At 42.6% G+C, this 12493-nt stretch overlaps 1 protein-coding gene across 1 annotated transcript in view; it reads right to left on the bottom strand.

Annotated features, from left to right (window-relative positions):
• The window catches only part of LOC126161579 (lactosylceramide 4-alpha-galactosyltransferase-like), a 441277-nt gene extending 431470 nt beyond the window's left edge, over window positions 1-9807 (bottom strand). Inside the window, exon 1 of the mRNA XM_049917522.1 lies at window positions 9693-9807. The gene's annotated coding sequence lies outside the window, so the exon portion shown is untranslated. The remainder of the gene's footprint in view (window positions 1-9692) is intronic.
• Between the last annotated feature and the right edge of the window lie 2686 nt (window positions 9808-12493).

The raw sequence follows: 12493 nt of genomic DNA, 5'->3' as shown, positions 1-12493 counted from the left end.
AAGTTATTCCCTATAAAGTTTAAATGGTTCGTTATGTGGAAACAGTACAGCAATCATCAGGTGGGAACGCCAAGCATAATCAATGATTAAGAACAACATTTTTAACGAACCGATTTTTTCAAAGGCCTTCGATGGCTCGTGTAACTTCAATATACTTATGCGAAATCTTCATGGCAGTGATAGTGAAACTGCCGTATTTCGGTAGAATCCAGTCTCAAATTTAAAAATTTTCCACGTTTCGTTTTCGCTTTTTGTCGTAAGTTGTGATTGATAAATTTTCTTAACTGTTCTTGTAGCGTCCCAAAATATGTTCTACCATTTGAAACACTACGTCGCGACAAAAAGTTGCCTGAGAATATAGGTTATAAGGGTTGAACTGCAGCTGCCTTTTGCGTAGCGTCACTTGCCAAATACAGTATATTGTTTCCATATTGCAAACACCTTATCAGGTATTGGAACCACGATCGCAGGACATCCTATGTATTTCCTCTCTCAGCTGAAAGTTTGTCGGTTGTATTTTAGTTAATCATTCTACTACTAACCAGAGCAAGACACACCTACATAAACATACAATAAATTTTAGTTTTTAGTTTTTGTCACAGATACAAATACGAATAATCCCAATCCCCCAGTCCTGACCAACGCTTTCGGGAGGTTCCCATGCTTATCAGGCGAATGCCGGAAGTGGAAATACTCTCTCAAATACGCCCAATTTAGTATAATATACAGGGTTTTACAAAAAGGTGCGGCCAAGCTTTCAGGAAACATTCCTCACACACAAAGAAAGAAAATATGTTATGTGGACATGTGTCCGGAAACGCTTACTTTCCATGTTAGAGCTCATTTTATTACTTCTCTTCAAATCACATTAATCATGGAATGGAAACACACAGCAACAGAACGTACCAGCGTGACTTCAAACACTTTGTTACAAGAAATGTTCAAAATGTCCTCCGTTAGCGAGGATACATGCATCTACCCTCCGTCGCATGGAATCCCTGATGCGCTGATGCAGCCCTGGAGAATGGCGTATTGTATCACAGCCGTCCACAATACGAGCACGAAGAGTCTCTACATTTGGTACCGCGGTTGCGTAGACAAGAGCTTTCAAATGCCCCCATAAATGAAAGTCAAGAGGGTTGAGGTCAGGAGAGCGTGGAGGCCATGGAATTGGTCCGCCTCTACCAATCCATCGGTCACCGAATCTGTTGTTGAGAAGCGTATGAACACTTCGACTGAAATGTGCTCCATCGAGCATGAACCACATGTTATGTCATACTTGTAAAGGCACATGTTCTAGCAGCACAGGTAGAGTATCCCGTATGAAATCATGATAACGTGCTCCATTGAGCGTAGGTGGAAGAACATGGTGCCCAATTAAGACATCACCAACAATGCCTGTCCAAACGTTCACAGAAAATCTGTGTTGATGACGTGATTGCACAATTGCGTGCGGATTCCCGTCAGCCCACACATGTTGATTGTGAAAATTTACAATTTGATCACGTTGGAATGAAGCCTCATCCGTAAAGAGAACATTTGCACTGAAATGAGGATTGACACATTGTTGGATGAACCATTCGCAGAAGTGTACCCGTGGAGGCCAATCAGCTGCTGATAGTGCCTGCACACGCTGTACATGGTACGGAAACAACTGGTTCTCCCGTAGCACTCTCCATACTGTGACGTGGTCAACGTTACCTTGTACAGCAGCAACTTCTCTGACGCTGACATTAGGGTTATCGTCAACTGCACGAAGAATTGCCTCGTCCATTGCTGGTGTCGTTTTAGGTCTTCCCCAGTTGCGAGTCATAGGCTGGAATGTTCCGTGCTCCCTAAGACGCCGATCAATTGCTTCGAACGTCTTCCTGTCGCGACACCTTCGTTCTGGAAATCTGTCTCGATACAAACGTACCGCGCCACGGCTATTGCCCCGTGCTAATCCATACATCAAATGGGCATCTGCCAACTCCGCATTTGTAAACATTGCACTGACTGCAAAACCACGTTCGTGATGAACACTAACCTGTTGATGCTACGTATTGATGTGCTTGATGCTAGTACTGTAGAGCAATGAGTCGCATGTCAACACAAGCATCAACACAAGCACCGAAGTCAACATTACCTTCCTTCAATTGGGCCAACTGGCGGTGAATCGTTGAAGTACAGTACATACTGATGAAACTAAAATGAGCTCTAACATGGAAATTAAGCGTTTCCGGACACATGTCCACGTAACATCTTTTCTTTATTTGTGTGTGAGGAATGTTCCCTGAAAGTTTGGCCGCACCTTTTTGTAGCACCCTGTATATACAAAATAATTACAATTCTCAGGTTCCACCGAAGGTTTCCAGGATGTTTCCCGGGGTCTTCAGGCAAACTCTGAATCTGCTCACAAACATTTGAGATTGGGAACTCGTCTGCCATAGTTTTACCCTGCTGGGATATTTGGCTGGAAATAAAATGCTGCCTTAGTTCTAGCAGCTCTAATGAGTAAAAGCGAAGCTGCAGCTTTTTGTTATATATATATAATTTTCTAATACTACTGTTCCAAGTTTCATTTTTATTTATTTATTTATTTATTTATTTTTTTTTTTTTTTTTTGCAAGCAGAAGAAAGTACGAGGTACTTTGCGTTATAGCTAGTGCGTGTGTATGTTTGTGTGCGTGAAGGGGAGGGTGATTGCAACGTAGGTAAGCAAAATTTAATATAATTCTCATTTACTGTTCGGTTTCAGTTGCACATTTTTAATTAGATTACATTTTTTTAATTTATAATATTTAACGACACTTCATACAATTCTAGGCCTTCTACATAATTCCACTTCTGTAATTTTGCGATCTTCATGTGTTTCACTATTTATACATCCATTTTCGAAGCTTATACTTTGATATTTTAACGAAACAATTTTTATAACTTTTTTATTTTTATGTTTTCTGAGTCAGACCTTATGAATTTGTAGTTTCAAAGTTTCTCACTTTGACTATCTTAAGATACTAGAAAAAAATAACTCAGTTTTCACTGCTTTATTTCAACTTTTGTAATCCACCTTTCACAGTTTTACGCAAGTATCTATGTTTTCTTTTTAACATAAAGTTTTTTACATAATGGACTTTCTGCAATTTATTGTACTAGAGCCTCTCATGTTAAACCCATAGCTTTCCTGCCACTATCAATTCCTAACCCGTCTCCTCCTTTGCCTTCTTTGCCCACTCACAATTCCCTTCACTCCATTTTGTAATTTCACTATTTTATGCCGTTCACATTTTACACGCCCATAGCTTCTATAATTTTAGCACGACCCCCCTTGTTAAACTCATGACATCCCCATCACCCTCAACCTGCTTCTGCTCTCCACCCCCTCAATCAGCTTCGTTCCATTTCCTCTCCTCCCCCCCCCCCCCTCACCCCCACCCTGCAACATATACCTATTTAAAACATTGACTGGAGTTGCAAAATACAGTTGGCCTATGTGGTTCCGCATAGACAAGACGGGTTTCTGACGCAACTACTTAGGTAAACTCTACTTTTATGTACAAGTTCTTTTTTTCCTACTTATTGTAAAATGTTATATGTTACATATTTAGTACATCAAAAGCAAAACGAGGATAATGGAATGCAGTCGAATTAAATCGGGTGATGCTGAGAGAATTAGATTAGGAAATGAGACACTTAAAGTAGTAAAGGAGTTTTGCTATTTGGGGAGCAAAATAACTGATGATGGCCGAAGTAGGGAGGATATAAAACGTAGACTGGCAATGGCAAGGAACCAGACGTACGCAAACATCGCAGTACCCACATCCTGCGACACCTCACTTTAGTGAATACTGACCCTTATGCAGAGATGGCAGTAGACCTTTTGTGTTGGCCATCATGCCGGTGTGGGCGTGGAGGGGCTCCACCTCTATTAAAAATAAAAAAAAAGGCAAGGAAAGCGCTTCTGAAGAAGAAAAATTTGTTAACATCGAGTATAGATTTAATTGTCAGGAAGTCGTTTCTGAAAGTATTTGTATGGTGTGTAGCCATGTATGGAAGTGAAACGTGGACGATAAGTAGTTTAGACAAGAAGAGAATAGAAGCTTTCGAAATGTGGTGCTACAGAAGAATGCTGAAGATTAGATGGGTAGATCACATATCTAATGAGGAGGTATGGAATAGAATTGGGGAGAAGAGGAGCTTGTGGCACAACTTGACTAGAAGAAGGGATCGGTTGGTTGGACATGTTCTGAGACATCGAGGGATCACCAATTTAGGATTGGAGGGCAGCGTGGAGGATAAAAATCGTAGAGGGAGACCAAGAGATGAATACACTACGCAGATTCAGAAGGATGTAGGTTGCAGTAGGTACTGGGAGATGAAGAAGCTTGCACAGGATAGAGTAGCATGGAGAGCTGCATCAAACCAGTCTCAGGACTGAAGACCACCACAACAAACACAACGACATATTTAGTTTTACTTTGTTTTGGATCTGAAGATAATTCAGAGTGATCGAAATATGTAATCTCAGTGAAAATGTACAACTTCGATGGAACTATAAACGAGAATAATCTTAAATTTCAATACAGTTGCTGAATCTTTCAAGATGATTTGTCGGCTGTAATGAGTTAGGCATAAAGCAGATGATATATTGTGAGAGAACATTTCAATATTTTAGTTATAAAGGGCGACTTTCTGCCAACAAGCAAAGAGGTAAGTGACCAGGTAGAAGTTCAAGCTTGGTCGAAGTGAGGAATGTTAAACTATAATGCTTACTGAATGTGTACCCTACAATTTCGTGACAGCGACTGTCATAAAATAGTAATTGGTCTGACGTTTCCTTCACTCGTGCTAATTACTTTCAAAGCGGGTGTGAAGCATATCGGGTAGTCAAACAGTGGTTCGAAGTGGATGCTATTGCCCTTCCAAAATTACTACAGGATTGACAACGAGGACGGAAGGGGTAGGGGGGGGACCACTTTTCGCCAGTACCACGCTTCCTGCAGCAACAGCAAATTCCCGAAATTACCAAACCTTTGCCCCACAGTACACTTGTTGCTTGCAGTAGTCTTCTGTTCCGGCCAGCTTTCTGTCATGTGTGATTGTTGCGCCCTATGACTTTCTGTGTGTTCGTTTTAACAGTTGTAGGAGTTATTCTTTCGTTCGTGTTTACCGTTGTTCGTCGTTTCCGTTATTCGTTGTGTGGTACTGAACAATGTCAACGTGAAGTTCGCCGAAAATTGTTAAGTGAAAAAGTTCGAAGTCGTTCTCTTGGCCAGGGGATTGGCATTCGAGGTCAGGTTGCGCGTTACGTGTCTACCTTGAAAATGAAAAACTTAATGGTGGCCCGCTGCTCTCCGTTAACAAAGTGGTCAAAAGAACTGCTGCAGCTTTGAATATACAGGGTGGTTCATTGATAGTGACCGGGCCAAATATCTCACGAAACAAGCAGCAAACGAGAAAACTACAAAGAACGAAACTCGTCTAGCTTGAAGGGGGAAACGAGATGACGCTATGGTTGGCCCGCTAGATGGCGCTGCCATAGGTCAAATGGAGATCAACTGCGTTTTTTTAAAATAGGAACCCCCATTTTTATTACATATTCTTGTAGTACGTAAAGAAATATGAATGTTTTAGTTGGACCACTTTTTTCGCTTTGTGGTAGATGGCGCTGTAATAGTCACAAACGTATAATTACGTGGTATCACGTAACATTCCGCCAGTGCGGACGGTCTTTGCTTATTGATACATTACCCGTGTTAAAATGGACCGTTTACCAATTGCCGAAAAGGTCGATATCGTGTTGATGTATGGCTATTGTGACGAAAATGCCCAACTGGCGTGTGCTATGTATGCTGCTCGGTATCCTGGACATCATCCAAGTGTCCGGACCGTTCGCCGGATAGTTACGTTATTTAAGGGAACAGGAAGTGTTCAGCCACATGCGAAACGTCAACCACAACCTCCAACAAATGATGATGCCCAAGTAGGTGTTTTAGCTGCTGTCGCGGCTAATCCGCACATCAGTAGCAGACAAACTGCGCGAGAATCGGGAATCTCAAAAATGTCGGTGTTGAGAATGCTACATCAACATCGATTGCACCCGTACCATATTTCTATGCACCAGAAATTGCAGTTCTGCCACTGGGCACAAGAGAAATTACGGGACAATAACAGATTTTTTTGCACGCGTTCTATTTAGTGACGAAGCGTCATTCACCAACAGCGGTAACGTAAACCGGCATAATATGCACTATTGGGCAACGGAAAATTCACGATGGCTGCGACAAGTGGAACATCAGCGACCTTGGCGGGTTAATGTATGGTGCGGCATTATGGGAGGAAGGATAACTGGCCCCCATTTTATCGATGGCAATCTAAATGGTGCAATGTGTGCTGATTTCCTACGTAATGTTCTACGATGTTACTATAAGACGTTTAAATGTATGACAGAATGGCGATGTACTCGTATTTCCAACATGATGGATGTCCGGCACATAGCTCGCGCGCAGTTGAGCGGGATTGAATAGCATATTTCATGACAGGTGGATTGGTCGTCGAAGCACCATACCATGGTCCGCACGTTCACCGGATCTGACGTCCCCGGATTTCTTCCTGTGGGGAAAGTTGAAGGATATTTGCTATCGTGATCCACTGACAACGCCTGACAACATGCGTCAGTGCATTGTCAATGCATGTGCGAACATTACGGAGGCAAACTACGCGCTGTTGAGAAGAATGTCGTTACACGTATTGCCAAATGCATTGAGGTTGACGGACATCATTTTGAGCATTTATTGCATTAATGTGGTATTTACAGGTAATCACGGTAACAGCATGCGTTCTCAAATGGCTCTGAGCACTATGGGACTTAACTGCTGAGGTCATCAGTCCCCTAGAACTTAGAACTACTTAAACCTGACTAACCTAAGGACATCACACACATCCATGCCCGAGGCAGGATCGAACTTGCGACAGTAGCGGTCGCGTGGTTCCAGACTGTAGCACCTAGAACCGCTCGGCCACCCTGGCCGGCCATGCGTTCTCAGAAACGATAAGTTCACAAAGGTACTTGTGTCCCATTGGAACAACCGAAATAAAATGTTCAAACGTACCTACGTTCTGTATTTTAATTAAAAAAACCTACCTGTTACCAACAAATTGTGAGCCATATGTTTGTGACTATTACTGCGCCATCTATCACAAGGCGAAAAAAGTCGTCCAACAAAAACATTCATATTTCTTTACATCCTACACGAATATGTAATAAAAAAGGGGGGTTCCTATTTAAAAAAAAAAAAAAACGCAGTTGATATCCGTTTGACCTACGGCAGCGCCATCTAGCGGGCCAACGATAGCGCCATCTAGTTTCCCCCTTCAAACTAGACAAGCTTCGTTCTTCGTAGTTCTTTCGTTTACGCTTATTTCGTGAGATATTTGGTCCGGTCACGATCAATGGACCACCCTGTATATAAAACTGTTGTAAAGATTGGGAAAGAAATGTTCGACAAAGAGAAGGAAGCTGAAGAACCATCGAAACTTGTCATCTCTGGGGGAAAAACATCGTATGGATAAGCGGATTACCAATGTCGATACGTTTGCAGAGGATGCGCTTCGTCGTCATATTTATTATTATTATCGCAGGAAGGAACATCGTACACTCAGGAAGTTGCTGGTCACACTTAAAGAAACAGGACTTGTACAAGGCAGTCGCACATCCTTGTCCACAGCTTTACACAACCTTGGCTTTCACTATGGACATTTCTGTGGTCGTAAGTTGTTGATGGACAGGGAGGATGTAGCTGCATGGCGACGCCAACTTTTAAGGGACATCCTTAGCTATTAAATATCGAAGGAATGTTATGGCTTGCCGAAACGTAGGTCAATTCTGGTCACGTTTTCAAGAGAACGTGGACAGACAGCACAGCTAATGGAACAATGGCAGTACCTTATGGCAAGGGGACGGGGGGGGGGGGGGCGGAGGGTGGACTAGTTCTTCGCGCAGCACCTTACAAGGCTTTCTTTCCAACAGTCTCCTGATTTTGAAACCAAAGCAAACAGGAGATTATGACGAAGAAATGGACCACAGATAAATTGCAAAGTGATTCGAAGATTCACTTATACCTAACCTTCGAAAACCGTCAACAGTTGTTCTAGATAATGCTCCTTACCATTCCTACCATGGCAAACCGAAAGGGGAAACGAGAGATTGGTTTCAGCTTCATAACATCTGTGAAAGTGACGACTTTAAAAAGGTGGAGCTTATGGCAAAAAATATCTCTCCATAAATCACAGAGGCACCAACGTTAGCACTGAATAGGGGATCATGGAGGAACTGTATAAGGGGGCTTTGCTCCAGACTGAACGCTGAAAGGCATAATTCAGTCTTAAATGTTCTCCCTATACTAAACCGACGAACAGGAAAAAAAAAAAAAAAAAAAAAAAAAAGGTGGACATATTGTCTTAGGCTACCCCCTTACCACTGCGATTTCAACCCAACAGAGTCAATAAAGACCCAAATTAAAAGATACCGTTGCCAGGAATAATAATAAATTTACCCTCTCTGCAATCGAAGCGCTCACAAGAAAAGTTGTCAGGAAAGTCACTGCTGATGATTGGAAGATAACCGCAAGCGAACGCAGAGCATCATGGAAAGAGCATAGTAAAATGAAGCTCTTTTGGAAAATTCAGTGGAAGAGATGATAATTTCATTAAATGACAACAGTGACAGTGATAGTCACGGTTCGAGAATGATATCCCCGCGCAAATGGAGCACAGGCGGATCCGGCTACATGTTTGGCGTTCGAAGTTTACGTGTATAAGTACCTACATAACAAAATTACATCCTCATGAGTTTTGAAATTTTATTAATAAGGCTTTAATAACCAATTCCAAAGAACGTTTATCTCAGGAATACAGTATGTATCACACGAAATTTATATTACTGTTTACAATATGACTGCTGTAATACAGAGGCCCTGTTATTTGTATCGCTTTTGTTCTTAGTAAACAATAGAGATCGGTGTATGTAAGATGCGTTTTTCCACCGTGATAACCACGCTTAATCTTATTTTTTGTTGTGTTAAAATTAAGTAGGCGGATCAATAAAAATAACTATTTCATTACAAACCTGCAGCGATCTGTTCGCGAGCGGTTCATTGCGCGTCATAGTTAACTCCAAATTATCTCGCATTAGAGATCTCTGACAGAGTTCTGGTTTGGAAGATATGAAAATATGTATTCTTATGATTTTATTTCCATAACGTATCACTGAACTTCAATAACAAAAAGGTTTCCCACATGTTGATAATTCGGTAATATCGTGAGAAAATGCACTTTCGTAAACTGTTCTTGTATCATCTTAATAATTTGTTGTCGCAAATAAAATTAAAATCAAAACATGGTGTACGCGTTGGTACAGTTTACGTATTTACAAAATGAATAGTTCGCCTGTTTGCGCGAGTTGAATGAAATGTAGGCTTAGGTGTTAGTTCCGTGCCGGACGTGGCAGATCTGTTACGAGTGTCCTAGTGCTCCTGCCGAAGTATCAATCCATAAGTAATTTTGAACAGCCTATAAGATGTCCCATCGTATAGAAAGATTAGCGCTACATTTTAAGAGCTTACGAAAAAAATCTTCCTTTTTTCTTTTAAATTCGCCGCGCATTGTGGCGTCATAGCAACTGTCAGTTGTCAGCGTGGGAATGTAACCCTCACCTGTCAACTGCGCCAGCTGTGGGCGAACGTTGGCGGGAAAGCGCGCCGCGTTGTTCGGTGTTGGTGGGGCCGGAGATAGTCCGCTGCGTTCACAACAGACATCGAGCGACTGCCCTGAGCTGCAGGACAGCGGCCGCGGCCGCGGCAGGTTGGCGCCGACAGACACGCCCCTCTGCGCAAGGCTGCCAACCTACACACATGGCCACACTGCGCGCAGTAGGAACCAGCCATGCTGCGCCGTAGCTGAAAGCTCCGCTCGACTGCGGCTAGCAGTCAGCACAGCGACTGAGGCGAGATCGCGATGGATTTGGTCCTGTGTTTGAACCACAGAGAGTAGCTCATTCCGTAACTTTAATGCAGATGTAACAATGTGGCGCTTATGGCAAGTTGCGGGTCATGATTTGATCTCCGTAGAGGTGTGGAAAGGTGAAACCGCTGTGTGGCCTCGAAACGAGCAACCGACTTGCTACCCGGACCGCGCATAAAGCCGTCGGCACACGGAACGTGCTGGCGAACGTTAACGTTGAGCGTGCCAAGTTCAAAGTGCTGCTGAACACTCAGGAACGATGCGACTGGTGCATACGGTACGTGGGCCCCAACGTGGTATACGCGATCGCAACGCACTCCAGCGGCAGTTGAGGGATATTTATAGTCCGTAAATCACAGTTTACTCAACGGACGCGCGTAAAATTCCCACGTTAGCTCTGTTAAAACGCACATTTCCTCCATCGTCCACGAACAGGAAAGTACCGTGTCCAATCAATAAGGACACAGGATTATAAAAGTTCCATTACAAACAGTGCGGTACAAATTTGGAATACTTCTCCGCATAAGATAAACATTATTTCATCATTCCCACATTTTAGTAAAACCCCAAGGTCAGTCTTACTTGATCACCACTGTCCCTACCCAGTAGCAGAATCATTGTAACATGAGAATTACAAAGCGTAAAAGAAAAAAAAAGGAGCAAAATATCTTTATACAAGTAGCGCAAGCTGTCCTGTAGATTAAGCCAATCGAACAAAGTCAAAAAAAGGTGAACACATATTTACATAACATCAAATATTATAGTATATACTTATACTAAAGGAATAATATAAAGTATCAGAACCTAATAAATACGCGAATGTTAGGTAAAAATAAATGGAAGTGTTTCGACGCGAACCACCGCCCCAACGACGCCTTATATCTAGACAGAGACGCTACCCATTACGCTAAACCAACAGTAAACTCTTCGTACTTAATCATGTTGTGTTACCGTCTGCTAAGAACGTTAATCGTAGATAATTATGTTACTAATTGAAATTTAAATATAAAAAATTGTACCAAGAAAAATGCGTTTTGGGTAGATCTTCAGTGTGTCGCTGCCTTCAAATAGCCTACTCTCATAAAACGCAAGTTCCAACAATTCTTTTGTCACGAATATGATGTTTCTCGTTATTTTATTGGAACGAATCACACAACTAACAACGGGTTCTCCAGTGATTATCAATTTGCTGGTGCTCAGAAACGGCATATATATACATATAAGCTTGAAATGAATGCCAATATGGCGCCTTACAACTCTGTGCTGAAGGGAGACGGCGTGCGTGTGACGTAGGTGGCGTTGTGCCATCTCATTCGTCAACACTCAGACGCACGCTCAGAATATCTGACATGCCAGATATTGCTCTGCACGTTCTGAAAGACTCGCGAACGTGCTATTCCACGCTATGACGTCAGAAAGTCGGCACGGTCAACGCTCAACGTTCGGATGCACGGTCCGTGTGCCGACGGCTTTAAGCTGTCCTCACACGGGACGAGGCAGCAAACGTTGACGCGAACGCAGGCGGGAAAACCGACCTCACGAGAGACAACTCCTTCGGCATCCGGCACGCATCTCGTGGTCGTGCGGTAGCGTTCTCGCTTCCCAAGCCTGGGTTCCCGGGTTCGATTCCTGGCGGGGTCAGGAATTTTCTCTGCTTCGTGATGGCTGGGTGTTGCGTGCTGTCCTTAGGTTAGTTAGGTTTAAGTAGTTCTAAGTTCTAGGGGACTGATGACCGTAGCAGTTAAGTCCCAAAGTGCTCAGAGCCATTTTTTTTTTTCGGCATACGGGACGACCTTACTAACGTGATTTGCGCTCTCAGCGCTCGCCAGACCACCTGGCGGCTTTATTTCGCTGGCAAACCACTCAGTTTCGTTACGGAAACGCGTTAACTCTGTTAGCCATGGTCGAAGAAGAGCGGTGAAAATCGCGAAGAAGATTCTGGACTCATCGATGGCTTCAACGGCGCATTGTTGATAGAGATACAGTACATACATTACATAATCCTGTACGACAATCTGATATACGTACGAGAAGGTGTTATTCGTTAATTCAAATGCATTTTCATCCCATATTCGGTTTTAAACTGTATACAGTTAAGGTGCAGCGTTTAACGTCAGTTTGCGCATTCACGGTATCCATATTCTCAATGTTGCATTGATTACCAACGCTCTGAAATAACGTACCTCTTTACAAAGATTTCAAGACCGAGATTCGTTTCGTAATTTCATTCGACTGGAAAAGGAGACTTTTTCGTAGCTGCTAATCATCACTGAGAAAGATAATTTCACAATATCAAACCCTTCCAGTGTGTAATTTGTGTTTCCTTTCTAAGATATACTGGGAGTCACGTTAAAATTGATAGCCACTGAGAAAACATTCCAGTAGTTGGCCTTCGGAACAAGAATCGCAGCAAATCCATTATTTACTATAAATATCAACGATTTCTGAGGTGCTTCTATTAAATGAATAAAAAGACCAATAATTTTTTAGAAAA

Source organism: Schistocerca cancellata, chromosome 2, assembly GCF_023864275.1.
Source record: "Schistocerca cancellata isolate TAMUIC-IGC-003103 chromosome 2, iqSchCanc2.1, whole genome shotgun sequence".
Lineage (NCBI taxonomy): Eukaryota > Metazoa > Arthropoda > Insecta > Orthoptera > Acrididae > Schistocerca > Schistocerca cancellata.
The sequence above is the reverse complement of the archived record's forward strand: the minus strand, read 5'-3'. Positions and strand labels throughout refer to the sequence as shown.